At 35.3% G+C, this 22,023-nt stretch overlaps 1 pseudogene; it reads left to right on the top strand.

Moving 5' to 3' along the window:
- LOC102958376 overlaps positions 1–12,492 on the top strand; it is a 38,619-nt pseudogene extending 26,127 nt beyond the window's left edge.
- The last annotated feature ends 9,531 nt before the right edge of the window (positions 12,493–22,023 follow it).

Genomic DNA, 22,023 nt, shown 5'->3' with positions numbered 1-22,023 from the left:
CTTCATCTCTTGTTACAGCCTTTAATTTAAAGTCTAGTTTGTCTGATATAAGTATGGCTACTCCAGCTTTCTTTTGGCTTCCAGTAGCATGATAAATAGTTCTCCATCCCCTCACTCTCAATCTAAAGGTGTCCTCAGATCTAAAATGAGTCTCTTGTAGACAGCAAATAGATGGGTCTTGTTTTTTTATCCATTCTGATAGCCTATGTCTTTTGGTTGGCGCATTTAATCCATTTACATTCAGTGTTATTATAGAAAGATACAGGTTTAGAGTCATTGTGATGTCTGTATGTTTTATGCTTGTAGTGATGTGTCTGGTACTTTGTCTCACAGGATCCCCCTTAGGATCTCTTGTAGGGCTGGTTTCGTGGTGACAAATTCCTTCAGTTTTTGTTTGTTTGGGAAGACCTTTATCTCTCCTTCTATGCTAGATGACAGACTTGCTGGATAAAGGATTCTCGGCTGCATATTTTTTCTGTTTATCACACTGAAGATCTCGTGCCAATCCTTTCTGGCCTGCCAAGTTTCAAAAGAGAGATCAGTCACGAGTCTTATAGGTCTCCCTTTATATGTGAGGGCACGTTTATCCCTTGCTGCTTTCAGAATTTTCTCTTTATCCTTGTATTTTGCCAGTTTCACTATGATATGTCGTGCAGAAGATCGATTCAAGTTACGTCTGAAGGGAGTTCTCTGTGCCTCTTGGATTTCAATGCCTTTTTCCTTCCCCAGTTCAGGGAAGTTCTCAGCTATAATTTCTTCAAGTACCCCTTCAGCACCTTTCCCTCTCTCCTCCTCCTCTGGGATACCAATTATGTGTATATTATTTCTTTTTAGTGTATCACTTAGTTCTCTAATTTTCCCCTCGAACTCCTGGATTTTTTTATCTCTCTTTCTCTCAGCTTCCTCTTTTTCCATAACTTTATCTTCTAGTTCACCTATTCTCTCCTCTGCCTCTTCAAGCCGAGCGGTCGTCGTTTCCATTTTGTTTTGCATTTCGTTTAAAGCGCTTTTCAGCTCCTCGTGACTGTTCCTTAGTCCCTTGATCTCTGTAGCAAGAGATTCTCTGCTGTCCTCTATACTGTTTTCAAGCCCAGCGATTAATTTTATGACTATTATTCTAAATTCACTTTCTGTTATATTATTTAAATCCTTTTTGATCAGTTCATTAGCTGTTATTTCCTGGAGATTCTTCTGAGGGGAATTCTTCCGTTTGGTCATTTGGGATAGTCCCTGGAGTGGTGAGGACCTGCAGGGCACTTCCCCTGTGCTGTGGTGTATAACTGGAGTTGGTGGGCGGGGCCGCAGTCCGACCTGATGTCTGCCCCCAGCCCACCACTGGGGCCACAGTCAGACTGGTGTGTGCCTTGTCTTCCCCTCTCCTAGGGGCAGGATTCACTGTGGGGTGGAGTGGCCCGTCTGGGCTACTTGCACACTGCCAGGCTTGTGGTGCTGGGGATCTGGCGTATTAGCTGGGGTGGGTAGGCAAGGTGCACGGGGGCTGGAGGGGCAGGCTTAGCTCGCTTCTCCTTAGGTGATCCACTTCAGGAGGGGCCCTGTTGCAGCGGGAGGGAGTCAGATCAGCCGCCGGAGGTTTGGCTCCGCAGAAGCACAGAGTTGGGTGTTTGCGCTGCGGGAGCAAGTTCCCTGGCAGGAACTGGTTCCCTTTGGGATTTTGGCTAGGGGTTGGGCGGGGGAGATGGCGCTGGCGCCTTTGTTCCCCGCCAAGCTGAGCTCTGCCGTCCGGGGGCTCAGCAGCTCTCCCTCCCTTTGTCCTCCAGCCTTCCCGCTTTCCGAGCAGAGCTGTTAACTTATGACCTCCCAGACGCTAAGTCGCGCTTGCTGTCGGAACACAGTCTGTCCGGCCCCTCCGCTTTTGCCAGCCCGACTCGGGGGCTCTGCTTGGCCGGCGAGCCGCCCCTCCGCCCCAGCTCCCTCCCGCCAGTCCGTGGAGCGTGCACCGCCTCGCCGCCCTTCCTACCCTCTTCCGTGGGCCTTTCGTCTGCCCTTGGCTCTGGAGACTCTGTTCTGCTAATCCTCTGGCAGTTTTTTGGGTTATTTAAGCAGGTGTAGGTGGAATCTAAGTGATCAGCAGGACGCGCGGTGAGCCCAGCGTCCTCCTATGCCGCCATCTTCCCTCTCCCATGATTATGTTTTGAATGATGATAGTTTGATAAGTTTACCAAACATATCATTCACACAAACAAAAAATATGTTTCTTCATGATTTTTTTTTTCCCAGAGGTAGGGGGTGGAATTTGACATTGACTGAAGAGTTAAAATTATTTGTAAGAAAAATATGTTTATATAATAATAAATTTATATGTATATTTAAAGATAGCTTGGTAAAGTTTCCTAGTGGCTGATCAAGAAATTTTAAATCATTACATTTGTTAGACCAATACAAGCTGGTCAGATAAATAACATCAAATCAGTTATTTGTTCTCCCTAGAGAAACTCACTGAACATGGGAGTGATTGCAGCATTGATAACACTGATAATAACAATTTAAAAAGAAAAAATATATTAATTACCCAGTAAGAGCCTATTATTTTCTTCTTTCCCAACTTCTTGGGGATTCTTATATCTTGAGTGAGAAGTGTAATATCTGGAAATACAATTTATTTCTCTGTATTACTTTCATCATGGCATTCTTCTGTATAGGATTAATTTTCCTTGGTTCATTTTTCCTGTAAGCTATTTTAAAGTGGGGGGGGGAATATATTATTGTTCAGAAAATTTATCACTTGATGGCAATAAATCAATCAGCATGTGCATCCTGGCTTGAAACAAGAATTAAGATGAAGCACAATTTATTTCAACCAAATGAAGTTTGAACTCAGAATTCTGAAAGATGCATACAATCTTCACGTTTTCACTTGATGTAACCACTTGAACTAGCTCCATTCCAGGAGGTGGCACTTGTATGAACCAGATCTAGGTTAAAATCATGTAGTTATTGCAGCCTTTGCTTTCCCCAGTGAGAATACTTTCTGTTACATTGAAAAGCTATTCTAGGTCAGCTTTTGAAGCAATGGTGCTCTTGACTCTTTCCTTTTTTGAATTGCTCTCAAACTGAAAGGAATATTTGTGAAGTACATCCCTTCTTAGATCCCACCTATGAAAGAAGAATATTTTATCCACTCACTTGATTTCATCTTCCTTTTAGCTTTGTGCCATTTCTTGTGACTTACAACCAGCTTGGGCTTCCTCGCATCATCAAGATAATTATACTAAGCTTAGTGTTGACAGTTCAAAGACAGCTTTTTAATAAAACAAGAAAAAATATTTTCAAAAAAGGACTTAACTTATTTTTCCTTTGATCATCCACAAAACAGTTAATTATATAAAACATTTCAAAACGTTAAGTTGAATCATAGAATCTCAATACTACCATTGCACTGTGCATAGGGTAATACTTAATTGGTTCAAAGTAAATATGTGTTGAATAAATATATTCATGCATTCAGCATGAAGTATTTAATATCTCAAGGTCATTGGGCAGGTTTATGACGCTTCACATCCTTTGTGATGATCTTAAAGTGTTTCGTATTTTTGCTTGATTCTGTTCATGAGAAACCAGATAGAAAGGTAGATTTAAAAATTATCTGGAATTGAAATTTATTTATTCCCAAAGGCTATCAAGAAATAGCTCTATAACATGTTTTGAAGGATTTCCAAATATCCCTATAGATATTTATTTTAACTACTCTGTACAGCCCATGGTGTATATATATATATATATATATGAGATCACCATTTAAGAGTTTTTCTTAGTCTATTAAATTTAAAGAAAACATTTGCTTATTATTATTAAAATATAATTATTCTATATATTCAAATTGTTAAACCTCATTGATTTATTGGTTTTTTTCAGAATAAGCAATTGGTGTAAAGAGCAGCAATTTAAAAAGAATTACTTAAAATAAAAAATGGCAGGACATTTGGGTAGCTCAGTTGGTTAAGCATCTGACTCTTGATTTCGGCTCATTATCTCAGGATTGGCGAGACTGAGCCCAGCGTTGGGTCTGCACTGACGGAATGGAGCCTGCTTGGGGTTGTCTCTTTCCTTTTCTCTCTGCCTCTCTCCTGCTCTTGCTCTCTCTGGCTCTAAATAAATAAATACATAAATAAACAAATAAAAAATAAACAAATAAATAAACATTTAAATTTAATGTTTAAATAAAAAATAATAAAATAAAAATCACTATTCTTTGACTCCGGATTTGTTTTTATTTAGACAGGTAGACACTACTCACAAAACATCAGTTTTCCCCTTCTCTCTTAGAAAGCTTAGCACTTGAACTTTATTTATTGTTCTGGCCAAATAGATATAAGTGAGAATTACTGATACTGATTTTCAAAAAACACTTTTAAACAATAATTGAAACATGCAGTTGTTCTTTGCCCTTTCTTTGTTCTATCCTTCTTTTGGAACACTCTCCTGATACTGGATATAGAACTGTTCATAACTATCAGGTGACAAACCATATGATAAAGATGACTGGGCATGAGGAAAGGTGTGGGCATTTTATAACAAAAAAGAGCTGCTATATTTGTCCTGGGGTATTTGCTTCTGGAATTCTCTTATGTAAAGAAAATGCAAACTTTGTTTAAGCCATTTTTTAGTTATATTCCCTTTTACTTGCAGTAAAAATGCAATCTCTAACTAATTAAGATGCTTAAATTTAACAACAGGAGCTAATAATGCACACATAACCTTACAAATACATTTTTTTAATTATTAGGTTCAAAAAAACATTATTTTACCATGAAGGTTTACTGTAAAAACAAAGTTTTAAAAAACAACAATATACACTTAATGGTTGACACTGCCTTTGAAATCCTCACATAATTTCAGATACTCAGTGTCCTAAACTGAAATAGACTCAGTTGTCCTAGTCTTCCTCTTGCAATTTAGACACATAACTTTTTTATTCTACCAAAAATAAAAATCTAGTTATATTATTTGAATTACTTAATCTTCTATTATTTTTTTATTTTAACTCTCTGATAGTTTTATAATAGTTGTAATATTATACATAATTTACCTTTTTCTTTCATGTTGCAAATGAGGCAAGATAAGAGAGTGATTTAAGAAGTTATAAGTATTTTCTATTGAGATAACTAAAGATAGAAATTACTAAACTTTATTAAGACTTTGTACTGATAAACTACATGTTACTTTATTTAATCCTCACAACAATCATAATGTAATACACTTATATTCTCTATTTTACAGATGAAGAAAATGAGGCACGCTGAGGTCAATTATCATGCTCAAGGCCACACAGTAAAGGCTGAAGGCAGGATGTGAACACAAATTGTTTGGCTCCATAGCCAGCACACTTGTCCTGACTGCTTTACTATACTGCCCAAATTCAGTAACAGAACCATTTTAGAAATATTTCATATGTACATTTCATATGTACCTGTGGGTCAAACTGACTATATACCAAACTTCATATATTGACTTTTCTTGAATAATTGTGGTTTAGCCTTTTCAACAAAGCAATAGACCCATTAACAAAAGTCTTATGCAGTAAGGTAGATGTAGGTATCATGACGCAGATGTAGATATCACAAGGAAACAAGAGTTGGGGTTATAATACTTATCTCCAAGTAAGACCTTAAATATTTTTCTCTAAATGGACATTTGTCCTTTATCTTTTTTCTTAATTTCCATTTCCACCCCCGGCATACACACACACACACACAAAGTTGTTGCTGCATTTTCCTTTGTGTCACATACAGAAATATAAAAGTTTCCCTCCATATCCATTAATTCCACCTCATCCCACAGTATCTGGACAGGTTAAAAAGTATGCCCCATATATATAAGATGAGAGGGGAAAATTAAAAATGGTTAAAATTTTTCCCCTTCATTTCACCCTTTGATGCCAAACCTTATTTCTACTCACTTGAGCTACCCAATAGCCAAATCTTTGCCTGTGTTTACCACATACCATATATCATTTATTCAAACACACTTTGAATTCTTTTGTAGTCATTCTTGATCATGCTTTCCATATGTGTGTACAAACCCGGAAACAGAACACTGCTAGAACAATTATTTTCATTGACTTTTTACCTTCTGTTCTCTCCACATTGTGATAGTGAGAATAACACCTGACATGATTTCTGATCCCAGTCAAGTTACCTTAAGCAAGTCTTCCCTATACTCGGATGATTGGCAAGTTCAAATTCAGAAGTCCCGTGAGGCATGAAGCCCTTACCACTGTATGACGTAATGCTCACTTGTGTTTTTTTGCCTATTATCTGTCTCCCATGATGAAATGTAAACCATTTAATGTAGTTTTGTCCACCACCATGTCCCCAGCAATTAAAATAATGTCTGGCACATAGTGAAAGGTTAAGAAATATTTGCTGAATGACTGTTGAATTAATTTATTGCCCCACCCATATTGTCTATTGTCTATCATATCACCCTAGGCATCCAACGATCATTTCACCTCTCATACTGAATGCAGTATTCTGTTTATTAGAATGGCGTCCCTGCTAGACTGTGAGCTTCTTGAGAGTAAGCAGTGTGCTTTATTCTCTTTTTTGAGATACCTAGTGCACAAGAGTTCTGACTATACATTTTTTGAATGGTAATATGGAAAAATATTTTTCATGATTATGGTATGCAACCTTAAAATATTGTCATAATGGAAGTTAATGTAAAAGTATAAAACATATTCCATGTTTAGAAACTCAAAAAATCACTTTTGATAATTTCGTCTTAATACCTACTTAACAAATGATGTATAAGATATCATAATTGATATCTACAACAACCAAAACTTCCTGTAACTTCTTATATGTATTTTAAGATTTAAAAAGAAACAAGAAAAAAATATGATGTTGTTATTTATGGACAATAGGTATGTATTTTTATGGATTTTTTGTTTCTTACAAACACATATTTCTTGTCTCCAGGAAAATACTTTAAGCCAGTGGATTTAAAATTGAATTCAAGATGTAGTTGTCTTATAAATCTGTAAGAAGAGAGCCCTTACACTTTTACACTAAATTGCATGTGAAAACAAAATAAGAAAATTTTCAATCATGATTGAAATGAATTTATATATAAATTTCTCTCCCAATTTCAATAGGGGCAAGTTCTTTAGTTAATTTTCTGTATCACAAACTTATGTATTCTTAGCTTGCCTTATGATCAAAGTGAATGGATTTTAACATAGTGCCTGAATATTTTTAGCCCAAAGTGATTTGCTTTATAGCTTCTTTGTAATAGAAGCATATTCATTTCAAAATAATATTCACATTTTAAAAAATATTTTCCTTAATGAAGAAAGGGGCTATATTATTTTTATTTTACATTGTCTAAAGGAAAGCAAAGACTTCTACTCAGAAATTCAATTAAAATATATATAGTTGTGTGTGTGTGGTAAGAACTTTTAAAATTAATTTACTTCCTTTAGAAACTTTCAACTATACAATACAGTACTGTTAACTATAGTCATCATGTTGTACACTACATTGCCAGACTTTTTTTTTTGATATTATAACTGAAAGTTTATATCTTTTGACCAATAACATATATATATATGTAATATATTACCAATTACCAACTATTACATATATATAATATATATAATGTATAATACACATATGCATGTATATGTACATATATAATATATATTATACATATATAAGTACATATATAATATAATATATTATATATGCATATGCATATAATATATATAATATGCACATATATGTATAGTATAATAATATAATACATACATATATATTACATACATATTATGTATAATATATATGTACATATATAATATTCTATATATATTACTATTATGGATGTGTTAACTAATCTTTTTGTGGTAGTCATTTTGCATATATATGCATATATAAAATCACTATGTTGTCCACCTCAAACTTACACAATGTTCTATGTTAATTATGTTTCAATAAAGCAGTAAAAAAAGAAATACATATGTATATATATATATATATACTTTTGAAAATTTTTTATTTTTAAATTTTTTTATGTTCATTTTTTTTTGAGAGAGACAGGGTGAGGGGGGAAGGAGCATAAAGAGAGGGAGACACAAAATCCTAAGCAGGCTCCAGGCTCAGAGCTGTCAGCACAGAGCCCATCATGGGGCTCGAACTCACGAATTGTGAGATCATGACCTGAGATGAGTCGGACACTCAACCGACTGAGCCACCCAGGTGCCCCTACTTTTGAAATTTTAAATAAAAAGCTCAATGCTTGACATTTGTCTCCTTGCTCTTCCCCACACATTACCAACACATTTCTTCCTCAAGTCCTTTACTCCTTGTCTTCCCTTTGCCTGAAATATTCAAAACCATTTTCTTATCATTATTCAACAAATGTTAGATTTTTAACTTTTTTTTTTTTTTTTTGCTTCTTATAAGGATCAGTCAGATAGGATAGAGGCTCACCTTAAAAAAAAAAAAACAACTTGATTTTTGACTTTATTACCTCTTTAAAGATTTTATCTCCAAATACATTTACATTCTGAGGTATGGGGAGTTAGGACTTCAACATATAAATAATGGTGGGCAACACAATTCAGCACAGAACATGAACTTGAAATGCAGATATTATATAAAAAAAGGACTGACAATTCAATTCTGTCTCTCGCCTCTTCCACAGTAATATAATTTCCAAATTTAGCTAGATATATGATCTTCAGCATAAATTAGAAATGTGTGAAAGCACAGATATCTTTTTTAGTTGAAACACAAAAATAATCAATTGAAGAGCTGCATTGTCCAAATGCTTTAGTTAAAATGAGTGTGATGGTTGATTGACCACAAGCAACTGAACACTTTAGAAACATGAAGACTACATATTATATCTGAAAACCTTTATTTGTTGGCCATAACTAAGCAAAGTTATATGACTTTCATCACTGAGATTTAAATTTTTCTGCAAACCTTGGAAGTGTCTTTAATTTCTTCTGTTACCTTCCTTTCTGTTGCCTGTATCACTGATGAAACAGCTCATATTAGCATCTATTTTGGATGATGGGATGATTTGGAGAATAGAATTCATGCACATTGGAGATAAATAAGAAGTACTGTGGATTCAACTGAAATTACCTTCTCTGGTCTTTTTTTTCAATTATTTAAATGTTTTCCCTTGTTGGTATATATAATTGACATATAATTGTGTATATGTATACGGTGTATATGAACATAACATGATGATTTGGTACATGTATGTATTGTGAAATGATTACCATTCTTAAGTTAGTTAATACATCCATCATCTATATAGTTACTTTGTGTGTGTGTGTGTGTGTGTGTGTGTGTGTTAAGAACTTTTAAGATCTATTTTCTTAGCAATTTTAAATATACAATACAGTATTGTTAACTATAGTGGCCATACAGTACATTACAATCTCAGAATTTATTTATTTTATAACTAAAGTTTATATCCTTTGACCACATTCACCCATTTATTCCCACTTTATCCTGTACCACTGGCAATTGCCTAGTTTACTCTCTGTTTGTGTAAGTTCGGCTTTTTTATGTTGCATACGTAAGTGAAATCATACAGTACTTGTATTTCTCTGCCATGGCAGTATTTTCTTCTTGTTTTGACTGAATATTCCATTCTTCCCAGACATGCGAGCATTTCAGGTTAGCATTTTATTAGTTAAAACAGAAAGGAGAGCGCCTAGCCATTCGTTTTTTTTGGTTCTTAAGGGTGACTCTCTCATCCCCAAGAAAGAGACAGGAATCTGTAATATAATACTGAAATAATAGGTAGAGGTTAGGGCAGAAAGCCCAAGGCCTCCTTCTTCTAAGTCTTGACACAAAAAGAAATCTTCTCAGATACAAATTCTAGGAAGGGGAATCATACCTGGCAATTCCTCTAAGTGGAAGGCTTTCCCTCCTTCAGAAATAAATAAATAAATAAATAAATACATAAGAAGATATGTATTTCCTTCCACTGGTCTAGGTAAGGCAAAGGGGAATAAATTTCATGGCATAGGCCTAATAATAATTTTTTAAGATAATAAGAGTTGGCAAAGTTGTGGAGAAATTGGAACCCTATACACTGTTGGCAGAAATATAAAATGATACAACAGCTGTGGAAAACAGTATGGAGACTGCACAAAAAATTAGAAACAGACCCATCATGTGATCCAGCAATCCCACTTCTGGAACCTCTGGCTAGGGTCTCTGCTTTGACATAGCCACAAGCAGGAGCTAGGTCCTCCAAGGTCTAGGCACTGGTTGCTGTAAGTCCCACCACCTTCTCCATCTCTACCTCAATCCAGTGGGCTAGTCCCAGAATTCCTCATTGAGGCAAGACCCAAATAGGCCTCCCGGGAAGTGTCCCATTTGCTGGGCACCTTAGATATACACCTTGGACTCTCTTCTCCCACTGGAGAAACCATAGGCTGGGGGTGGGGGGCGGGGAGTGGTTGGTTCTCAGTGCAGTGCTGTGCCAGCGTAGAGAAAGGGTGATATGGTCCAGTGTAGCTGTTCTACTCCTCTTAACCTTCTAATGCAGCCCGTCTCTGCATTATGGTCTAGGGGGATGCTTCAGCCCTATACCTGGGTTCCGGGGCTTTCAAAATGGCATCTTGTGTATTAATAGTTGTTAGTTGGTCTGTTTGTGAGTGAGTCTGATGTTGGAAACAATCTACGTTGCCATCTTGGTTATAGTGCCTACTCTATCTTCAGTCTTTTTGAGAATAAGGAAAAACAAAGTCCTATTTAGTTGAATACACTATTATATGGCTTTTACAGTTCTCTCTAAACATATTCCTAATGCTTTATTTAATTCATTAAGTCAGAGTAAAATGTTTATGAATCTAAAAAGTGTTAAGTATGTATAAAAGAAAATATGGGTAACCATGGAAAACAAAATAACTACATGAAGGAGATCAAAATAATCAAAACTGTTTCTAGAAAATGACTCTATATAAAGTAAATCTCTGGGAAAATATATATGTTATTATATATAATAATATATATATTATATATAATAATATATGTATAATATTATATGTAATATTATATTAATATTACATATAATAATATGTATTATATATGTAATATATAATATATATAATAATATAATATTACATATAATAATATGTATAATACATATTAATAATAATAATATATATTATTATATATAATGTGGGGGAGGGACAGAGAGAGACAGGGAGAATCTCAAGCAGACACCTTGCTGACAGAGGAGATCATGACCTGAGCCAAAATGAAGAGTTGGACACTTAACCAACTGAGCCATCCAGGTGCCCCCCAAAAAGATTAATTTTAAGCAATTAGGCTCTGAACATTTCTGGTGTGAGAAAATGGAAAGAAAATGGGTTATAAGGAGGGTTATGGAATGTTAGCCACTGACATAAATGTCATTACGTTCAAGTGGTGATCTGGGTAATGCAGAGGGATATAAAACTTTGTATACTTATAATTTTTCTGGCCAAGGAATATTTAATCAAAACAACCTGGAATCTGAATGTAAGAACTTTCATGTAAAAATGCAGTCAGACCATGGATATATGGAATTTTATACCCCTTCTCCTTTCTTATAGATACTTCTCAAATGAATGTTTTGCTCATATTGAAAGTTTCCCGGGGCGCCTGGGTGGCTCAGTCGGTTGAGCGTCCAACTTCGGCTCCGGTCATGATCTCGCGGTCTGTGAGTTTGAGCCCTGCGTCAGGCTCTGTGCTGACAGCTCAGAGCCTGGAGCCTGCTTCCGATTCTGTGTCTCCCTCTCTCTCTGCCCCTCCCCCCATTCATGCTCTGTCTCTCTCTGTCTCAAAAATAAATAAACGTTAAAAAAAAATTTTTTTAGAAAGTTTCCCAAGGGCCCATTTAATTCTCAGTTATCCTGGGTGATATTGTGCCATTTTTAATATTAAGTATGAGAATTAGAGCCATAGTTTGAATACACTTAACAAGCAGTACTCTGGCTCTTCCTGTTCCCCATCATTGCACCAGATCAAGGCAGAAAAGAGAACTCCATGTGGGCACTTCCCATCTACAAGCTCTGCCTCAGTATCTGTAGGGTGGAAGGAGAATGGACAGACTGACTCAGGCAGCTAAGATACTGGGGCAGTTGACAGGCCAGACCTTTTGTGTTCTCCAAAGCTAGACACACCATCAGATCCTTTGGCATCAAGAGAAATGAAAAGATTGCTGTCCACTGCACATTCCATGGGGTCAAGGCAGAAGAATTCCTAGAGAAAGGTCTAAAAGTGCTGGAGTATGAGTTAACTTCTCCAGTACTGGAATCCTTGGTTTGGGGATTCAGGAACACATCAATCTGGGGATCAAACATGATCCAAGCATTGGTATCTACAGCCTAGATTTCCATGTGGTTCTAAGTCAAGTTTCAGCATTGCAGACAAGAAGCACAGGGCAGGCTACATTGTGGCCAAATACAAAAACAGGATCAGCAAAAAGGAGGCCATGCACTTGGTTACAGGTGATGCATGAAGCATGATGGGATACTCCTTCCTGAAAAATAAATTTCCATTTCCATCCAGAAGACCAAGACCAACAAAAACTTTTCAGTGAAATGCTAAAATAAATAAATAAGTAAAAATTTTAAAGAAGGCAGCAATCTGACACACCTATGAGGGTCTAGAAATTATTCATTGTCTATGTTGTTGGTGTACCTTATTTCTCAGGCCTCTTAACTGAATATGGCTGGCTTCCTCTGCTGCAGACCTGACAAATTTTCAATTCCTGGCAGACAAAAATTTTAGATAAGAGGTCACTTCCAGTCCAGACTCTTAGGGACAAACAAGAGGAGATTGGGGAGATTTATCGCAAGGGGAAATTTGTTTGTAAGGAACAATGCTCTGTTGAAATCTAAATTCATCAAATTTTATATCCAGCTTGAGAGATAGCCATATTGGTCCTAGGTACATCCTCTTCTGTGTGACATTCCTCTTAATGACTCACTCTGAAATATGGCAAGCATAGACAGTCCTATTATTACTAATAAGGCTGGTTTCTGCCCAGAACAAGAGTTTTTTATATCTTATCAGGTAATCAAGGATTCCTAAAAGTGCTGCCTTTCCTAGGAAAATATTTGCAAGTTCGACAAAAGGAACTGGAGTCAGACACAATGCAACACTTAATTCACTATCAGCATTTGGATGCACCTCTGAAAGGAAGCTAACGGGCTCTTGGAGGAGTATAGTTTCCAAGTTGGGGATTTTGAAGTATAGGAGTAAGAGTGTCTTGATTGGATCTCAGTGTGAATTCCAGGATTGTTAGCTGTTTGGTTCCTTCAGAAAACCACACAACATAAGTGATCACTAAAGCAAATTAAGTTTATTCTATTTTTTTAAAAAGAGGACACCATTTTGACAGTCTTAGTAATTCTTAGAAGAAATTGGTTGGTCATGGAAGATATTAACACATCTCTGAGTTTGTTCTCAAGTGGTTTAAGAGGTTTCAAGGTGAGAAATTGAGTATAATCAGGCCAAGTCAGTGACAAAATCATGTCAAATTGATGGGCACAATGAAGTGAGGATTGTGAAGAAAATCTTGATTAGCAAATTATTATTTCGTAAGTGAATTGTTTGCTTAGCTTAGCTTTCTATTCTTCTAATAGGAGAGAGTTTTCCAGTTACACAAATTGGTTTTCTGACAATAAAGTCATTTATTCCTTTATAGCCTTAGCTTTCTGGGCAAGAATCTTCTGAAACAAATAGTTGTCATGTTGACATAGATGATCTTGGTTCTTAATCCTGATAATCAAGTTGTGTGGAGGCTAGTGATTTTAATTCCTAACATTAAATACAATCCAGAAAAATAAATAGTGGCATTTGTTTACATTAAGTTATCTTTTGTAAAATGAAAAAATTACCAAAAATAACTTGAAAGATAATCCTAGCCATGAAAAGTTATTTGCAACAAATAAAACGAATAAATAATTACTATCAAGTATTTATTTCTATATAAATAACTTCTACAAATCATCAAAAGAAATGCATATATATATATATATATATATATATAGTATAAGAAATCTTATTGGTTACTAATATATCAGAATTTATCCAACTTCTTTAGTAATCTGAGAAAGACCAACTAAAACTATTAAGCACCAGTTAAAAACCATAACATTTTCTTAAATTAAAATTTTATAAAACTCTAATAAAGGGTTAAAAACTGTTGATAAAAATATGGAGAAATATTATTTATCACATTCTGTAGAGGGATTATAAATTGGCTCTATCACTTTGGAGAGCTTAAGAGTACTATATAATAAAACTGAATGCTACTTTCAAGTAAATATACTGAAATCATTCTTGAGTATATACATAAAACACATATCTAAGATAAATAAATGAAGAATTCTTTCTAATAATAAAAATTTCAATAAACTAAATGACTATCAGTAGGGAAATGGAAAAATACAATGAGGAATATTCTGAAATTTGAATATCACACAACACTTATGAACTTGATCCCTGCATGTATGCATGGATGGCTGCTGTGTGAAAAAAATAAAAGAACAAAATTTTTGTGATATATAGAGTATTTTGTAATTTATGTAAAGGTTAAAAATTCCAAATCATAACAGTTTGGGATATCTACTACATATTATAGTGAAATATAAAACACTGGCAAAGCATGTAAACCTAGACTTCATGGTCAGGGTTTCCTTGGTGGGGGGGAAGGGAATGCATTTCAAGGGAAAGTCTAACACATTTTAATAGTTGTAGAAATATGACTTAATGCCAACAGTTGTTAAACCTAGATGTTAAGTACATGGCTGCTGTTACATTTTTCTCTTCACTTTTTGTTTACTTTGAATATTTTATGATTTTAAAAAAAGGTCATTGCTTGGAGATTCAAAAAATAAAGAAAATTAGTTTACATTTGAATATGCATAAGATGTAGGTCCAATGATGTTATTGCTATTTTGTAAGAAAGAGCTATTTGGAATAACTCAAACACTCATCACAGAAGAAAGCAAGCAAAAAAATATATTGTGTCGCATATATTTTATATATTTAAATAATCTGCAGATTAAGAAACAATGTGGTGGCTCTATGAGTAAATTAAGAAAAATTGAAGAAATTATCCAGATTATGAATCTGTTATCCTGTTTAGGTAAATTTAATATGCATTTTTAAATCAAATACTTCTTGAAACATCTTTTTGTAAGGCTTTAATAGGATAATGTGTGTATATGTTTTTAAGCATTTGGAAAGACTACAAAAAGCTGTTAATAGTGCTTATTTCTGGCAAGTGGGTGGGGGGGTAGAGAGAAACAGTTATGTATTATTCTTGTGATAATAATGAAGAAAAAATTGAAAAAAAAACCACTCCTAAAATGTATATGGAACCACAAAGTCCCTGAAAGGCAAAAAAAAAAAAAAATCCAAAGAAAGAACAAAACCAGTGGCATTCCACTTTCTTATTTCAAGCTATACTATAAAGCTATAGTCATCAAAACAGTATGGTATAAAAAACAGACAGACTATTGATCTTAAAAAAACAAAAGAGACAGTTATTTTTACTAGCAAAATGAGTTACTGGGGAATAACAGAGATGTTATAATTCATGACAAGAAAACTACAGTGAACCATAGGCACAACTGAAGAATAGAAAAGAAGACTTTCTTTTATAAGAGAAATGAGGAAACTGGGAAGTTCAGGGTTTTGCTGAGTTCTCAATGGCTGGCTGAGCTGTTGCTTCTTTCCCCTTACTAAGGTATGTGGAGTAAACTTCTTCCTGTTGGAGAATGTGAGGTAGTGGCAGTGTGTGAGAGCTCTGCATTAGGGTTCTCAGAGGGTCTAATTATTTTTTTTAATATTTTTTAACGTTTATTTATTTTTGAGACAGAGAGAAACAGAGCATGAACAGGGGAGGGTCAGAGAGAGAGGGAGACACAGAATCTGAAACAGGCTCCAGGCTCTGAGCAGTCAGCACAGAGCCCAACATGGGGCTCGAACTCACGGACCATGAGATCATGACCTGAGCCGAAAAAGTCAGACGCTTAGCCGACTGAGCCACCCAGGCGCCCCTCAGTGGGTCTAATTAAAGAGGCAGGTCCTAATGGGTTCTGAGGAGGAGGGAGCAGGGAGAAGTCTGGAGAAAAAGGGAAGTTCAGAAGTGAGAGAATTGAATCAGGAAGCAGAGGGTATAAGAAGTGTGGATAGAGACAAGAGCAGGGGGGAAGGGGACAGAAGAAAGAGGCCTCAGAAGCTTTTTCACCTTCTTTCAATTGTTTGCCTCAGTTAATTTAGAAATGGTATTTTGAAAAGAGGCAATTTTAGAGTCCTGAATAAAATCAGAAGCCTAAAGATACCAATGGAAGTAGGTATCCTATTCAGTTTATTTTATTTTAGAGCCATGGTCTTCTAATTTGCTTGTAAAAAAAAAAAGGGCACATTTGGGGAGATAAAAATTTCCCTATAATGGCCATAGGAGTTCTAGATTCTTTTTTCTTAAGTTGGTCCAATTACATTAAAATGCACTTGAGGAGGGACCATAGTTTTAAACATAAAACCCAATAGGGTCCCAAAAAGAAGATCCTCTTGAGAGAATTTAGCAGATTGGGATCCCGTTATTCAAAACCAGAGGTTTAGAAACCTGAAGAAGGGCCTTCCTAAAATCAAACAAACAAAACAGATCCTGATAAAGTTGGAGAGCTCAACCAAAAGAAGGGAACTTGGATCTGAAAGGAGACTGAAAGAAAAGGGAAAGGAAAAAGAGAACTCACAGAAGCAGAGAGCACTGGGGCCACAAATGGGTAACTCACATGGTTCTGGTGGTTGTTAGTTCCTCAAGGGTTCATCTCCTTTGGGTACCTTTATGGTCTCCATGTAATGACGAATGGAGACCTTAAAAAAACAAAAGGGCCAGTTATTTTACCAATAAATGAGTTTATTTGGAAATAGTAGAGAAATTACAATTTGGGATGTTCAAACTATGGTGAAATACATGCATGTTTGAAGAATGGAGAAGGCTTTCTTTTATAGGGAAAAGGAGAAAGCTGGGTGAGGCTGTTTCACTGAGTTCTCATTAGCTGGCTATTGCTGGGCAAGGAGAAATTCTTTTGTCTTGCTGAGGCATGTAAAGTAAGCTTCCAGTTGGGGAATTTCTGGAGGTGTGGTTTTTATAGCAAGTTGCAGGGTGTAAGAGCTCCCCCTTCAGGGCTTCCCAACTCCATTTTAAATTAGGTTTCCTTCATTTATTTTCACAAGACCAGTGGAATAGATTCAAGAGTCAAGAAATAAATCCAAGCATCTATAGTCAATTAATATTTGACAAGGGAGCCAAGAATACTCAATGGAGAAATGGCAGTTTCTTCAATAAATGGTGTTGGTAAAATTGGATATCACATGTAAAAGAATGAAGCTAGACCCATAAATTACATCACTCACAAAAATTATTGAGAATTAAAGACTTAAATACAAGATCTGAAGCCACAAAACTCCTAGATGTAAACATGGGAATAAAGCTCTTTTGACGTGGGTCTTGGTAACAACAATTTTTTGGATATGACACCTAAACTAAAGCACAAGCAACAAAATCAAAATAAACAAGTGGAACTACATCAAACTAATAAGCTTCTGAACAGCAAAAGAAACCATCAACAAAGTGAAAAGGCAACTTACAGAATGGGAAAAAATATTGCAAACCATGTATCTGATAAGAGGTTAATATCTAAAATACATAAAAACTCAAACAACTCAATAGTAAAAATTAATAACAATAAACAAATATCCCAATTAAAAATGGGCAAAGGTCCTGAATAGACATTTTGTTAAAGATGATACACAAAAGGCCAACAGGTACACGAGATGCTCAACATCAGTAGTCATTGGAGAAAAGTAAATTAAAACCACATTGAAATATTGCCTCAAGCCTGTTAGAATGCCCATCACCAAAAGACAAGAGATGACAAATGCTGGCCTTGATGTGGAGAAAAGGGAACTCTTTTTGCACTATTGGTGGGATTGTAAATTGGTACAGCCACTATGGAAAACACTATGAAGGATCCTCATAGTTAGAAATAGAACTACCATATGATCCAGCAATTCTACTTCTGGGAATATATCCAAAAAAGAATAAAAACACTAACTTGAAAAGGTTTCTGCACCTCCATGTTCATAGCAGCATTATTTACAACAGCTAAGACATGGTAACAACCTAAGTGTCCACTGAGGGATGAATGGGTAAAGGAGCTCTCATATATATGCAGTGAAATATTATTCAGCAATAGAAAGCAAGGAAAAACTACCATTTGTGGCAACATTGATGGACCCTGAAGGCATTTTACTAAACTAAGTCAGACAGAGCAAAAAAAACAAAACAAAACAAAAAAACCAAACCTATATGATCTCACATGTGGGATCCAAAAACAAAACGAAAACCAAACAACCATACAAACAAACACAAATAGCAAAGGAGATCAGATTGGTTATTGGAGTCAGTGGGTAAGGGAAGAGAGAATTGAAGGAAATTAGTCAAAAAGTAAAAACTTTCAATTATAAGACAAATAAGTACTAGGGATGCCATTAACAACATGATGACTATACCTAATGCTGCTGTATGATATATAGGAAAGCAGTTAGTACAGCAAATCCTGAAGAGTTTTCATCATAAGGAGATTTTTTTCCAAGTTTTCTCTTTTCTTTTTATTTTTTTATCTATATGAGAAGAGAATGTTAGCTGAACCTACTGCAGTAAGCATTTCCCAATGTAAATAAATCAAAGCATCATACTGTATGCCTTAAACTTATACAATGATGTATGTCAATTGCTTCTCAATAAAACTGGAACACATAAGTAAATGTGGTCATTTAAGAATAAAATTAAAATATTTTTCTTTTAAACACCCATTAAGAAGAGAATCTATTCTGAACTTGTATAAACAAAATGACATAGAAGCATAAGTGAGGATTTTGACGGGACATGTGAAAATGCTGTGTGAATTGGCTGACAAATGCATTGAGTCCAGAGCAAAGGAACCAAATAATTGCTGACGACACAATGTGGTCATTTTTACACAAAACTACTTATATCAGATTATCACAGCTTAAAGAAACCATTTGGTTGTTACTATTTTTAACTTGTACTTGCAGCTATAAAATTTTTATCACAGAATTTATTTTATTTTTTAAACCAGGACCTTCAGAGAAGAGTATTCAGTAATTAGCTCATGGTAGTTTCAGAGGTTGGATTGATTCCCAGGTCTTAGTCTTCTCTCATGTGGGAAATTTTGATCATAAAATTCAAAAGCTGACCTTGGTTCTGATTTTATAAGGAATATTATATTCAGCTCGACCTTCACAATCTAGATTGAAAGAAGATGAAAGGATTAGTTTAAATTGAACACTATGCTTACAGTCCAAAAAGAAAGAAAAAAAAAGTTAAACTTTCAGAGTCATAAATTATACATGAAACGATATATGCTAATAGTATAATCTTAAGTCACCAGAATTCCTGCATTATCTGAAAGTGTAGGTGTTTGGTTAGTTGAATGATAATAATGGCTTTAAAAAGACAGTGACTCTCCTGGATAGAAAAAATACTGTCCTAATTTTATAATTTCACATTGTACAAAATACTTGCAAATGAATTAATTGTCTATATAAATGATAGTTATAATTTTCAGCATTTTAAATTTCATTTAAATTTTTGTTCATATATGCAGGTACTATAAATACCATACTGTCTTTATAACAAATTTTATGATTGTTGCAAAAGTATTTGCATGCATCTGTGTATTAAAAAATATCATTCTAAGAAAAATTTACCAAATCTATTTTTAAAATATCCTTAGAATCACTTGACTGTCTTTTGACTCACAAAGAAAAGTTACTTTGGGGGCACCTAGGTGGCTCAGTCTGTTAGGTGTCCAACTCTTGATTTGGGCTCAGGTCGTGATCTCACAGTTAGGAGTTCAAGCCCTGCATCAGGCTCCATGCTGGCAGTGCAGAGCCTGCTTGAGATATTCTCTCCCTCTGCCCACTCCCGCTTGTGCCTGTCCCTGCCCCCTCTGTCTCAAAATAAATAATTTTTTAATTTACTTTATTTAGATTAAAAGATTGCCAAACGGTCTCTCACTCATAGTTATGGAGCATTTAAAGTGTAAATTTCTTAAAATATGTGATAATTGGAATTTTATAAGAAGTATGAGTCAGAAAAACAAAAGTATGGTATAGTATACCATGCAGTATGTGCACACACATCTTTCCAGTTTACCGAGAAAAAGATAATTTCTTACATTCTGAAGGAACAGACTTTTTGTCATCTTTGGGCTTCAAGCCCAAGGCTGCTGTTGTCTTTTCTGTTCCTTTTACCACTCACCAATGGTTTCATACCTTACTGTATTCATTGTCAAAACCGAATATCTAGGTGCTATCTGGGTACCAAATCTCACCTCCATTGTAGTTGTAGCTCTGTCCCGAATTATGGCTATGTGATGCCAGCAGTTGATGCCGAAACATCAAAATCTGGTTTACTTCATTAATTGTTAACAAATGCACTATTTTTCCATTTAAAACACATATTCACTTTCAAACCGTTTAGGGGTTTGTGAATAGACACAGCTTGATCATGGAAACAGAGTAGTGTGGCCAGAGGATGACAGTGAGGCAAGAGTTACATATCCATTCTCCAACATTTGGATGTAGATGAAGCCAGAATCATGAATGCCAAATGTCTGGAGTCCAAATAATGTCAAAGTCAATTTTGCCATGAATAACCCATGGGCTTTGATTTATTTGATGACATGCTCTTCAGCTTTTGAAAATATTCATTGTTTTGACAGGACAATTTAGTAAAATAAGCTGTGTTCTGTTTACTGGCACTAGGTATTTTTCCTTACACAACCCAAGAAGATAAAGATGCACATGTGTTGTCTTGCCCCAGGTCCTGTGGTAGCTCACACCAGAAAGAAGAAATTGAAGACAATTTCCTCCAATCTTCAACCCCCGTCCAGATTTCTCTTATTGAAAGCATATAACTATTCGTGAAATACAGATATTCAATAAAAGGTTACTAAGTTCTCAACTTGATTTGGGATGTTCAACCTGGTTTAAAGGAGTGAATAGAACACCAGGCAAATAAATTACCAAGTAAATCAAAGAATAAAAATCTAGGTTTAAGAGAAAAATTAGGAGAGAGTTTTCACATGTAATATAAATCTCTTTTATTTCATATTAAAATCCAAAGGACAAAATTATTTTAGGTGTCGTTAGTATGTATTGTTTTTACTGTGTGTCATGCCCTGAACTATATAATTTATGCCCATCATCTATACAATGTTCATAATCATGTTATTTTTTTTAAATTTTTTTTTCAACGTTTTTTATTTATTTTTGGGACAGAGAGAGACAGAGCATGAACGGGGGAGGGGCAGAGAGAGAGGGAGACACAGAATCGGAAACAGGCTCCAGGCTCTGAGCCATCAGCCCAGAGCCCCACGCGGGGCTCGAACTCACAGACCGCAAGATCGTGACCTGAGCGGAAGTCGGATGCTTAACCGACTGCGCCACCCAGGCGCCCCCATAATCATGTTATAATCATTTTAATTTTACAGCTGAAATCAAAGTGAAATTCTGAGAAGTTATTTGAAAATAAATATTGGAATCAAATTTCAATTCAAGATCTGACTGATCTCAGAAATAGTTAAAATTCATCATAGAACTATGATATATGCACAGAATATAATCAAATAAAGCAAAGGGGAAAAAAATCAATGTTGGTACAAAAATACAGAACTTCCTTGAATTTTAATGAGCTTTTAGCATGTGTGAGGAAAACATAGGATACTTTCAGAAGAGTGAGGTAAAGGGAGATGAGAACTTTAAGTCAGAGGTCCAGAAGTGGGTTTAGTTGAGGTCAGTTTTTAGAGATTTTCCCAAGGCTGGGAATGTCCATCTGAGAACAGATCTATCATTCACTTTCTTGCAGTGCCCCAAGGATGTAGAGAGAATCTGGTTGTGTATAATTAAGGCATCTAGAGCATCGATATTTGACAAAGTTTCT

This window comes from Panthera tigris, chromosome C2 (genome assembly GCF_018350195.1).
Source record: "Panthera tigris isolate Pti1 chromosome C2, P.tigris_Pti1_mat1.1, whole genome shotgun sequence".
In the NCBI taxonomy this organism is placed as follows: Eukaryota; Metazoa; Chordata; class Mammalia; order Carnivora; family Felidae; genus Panthera; species Panthera tigris.
The sequence above is the reverse complement of the archived record's forward strand: the minus strand, read 5'-3'. Positions and strand labels throughout refer to the sequence as shown.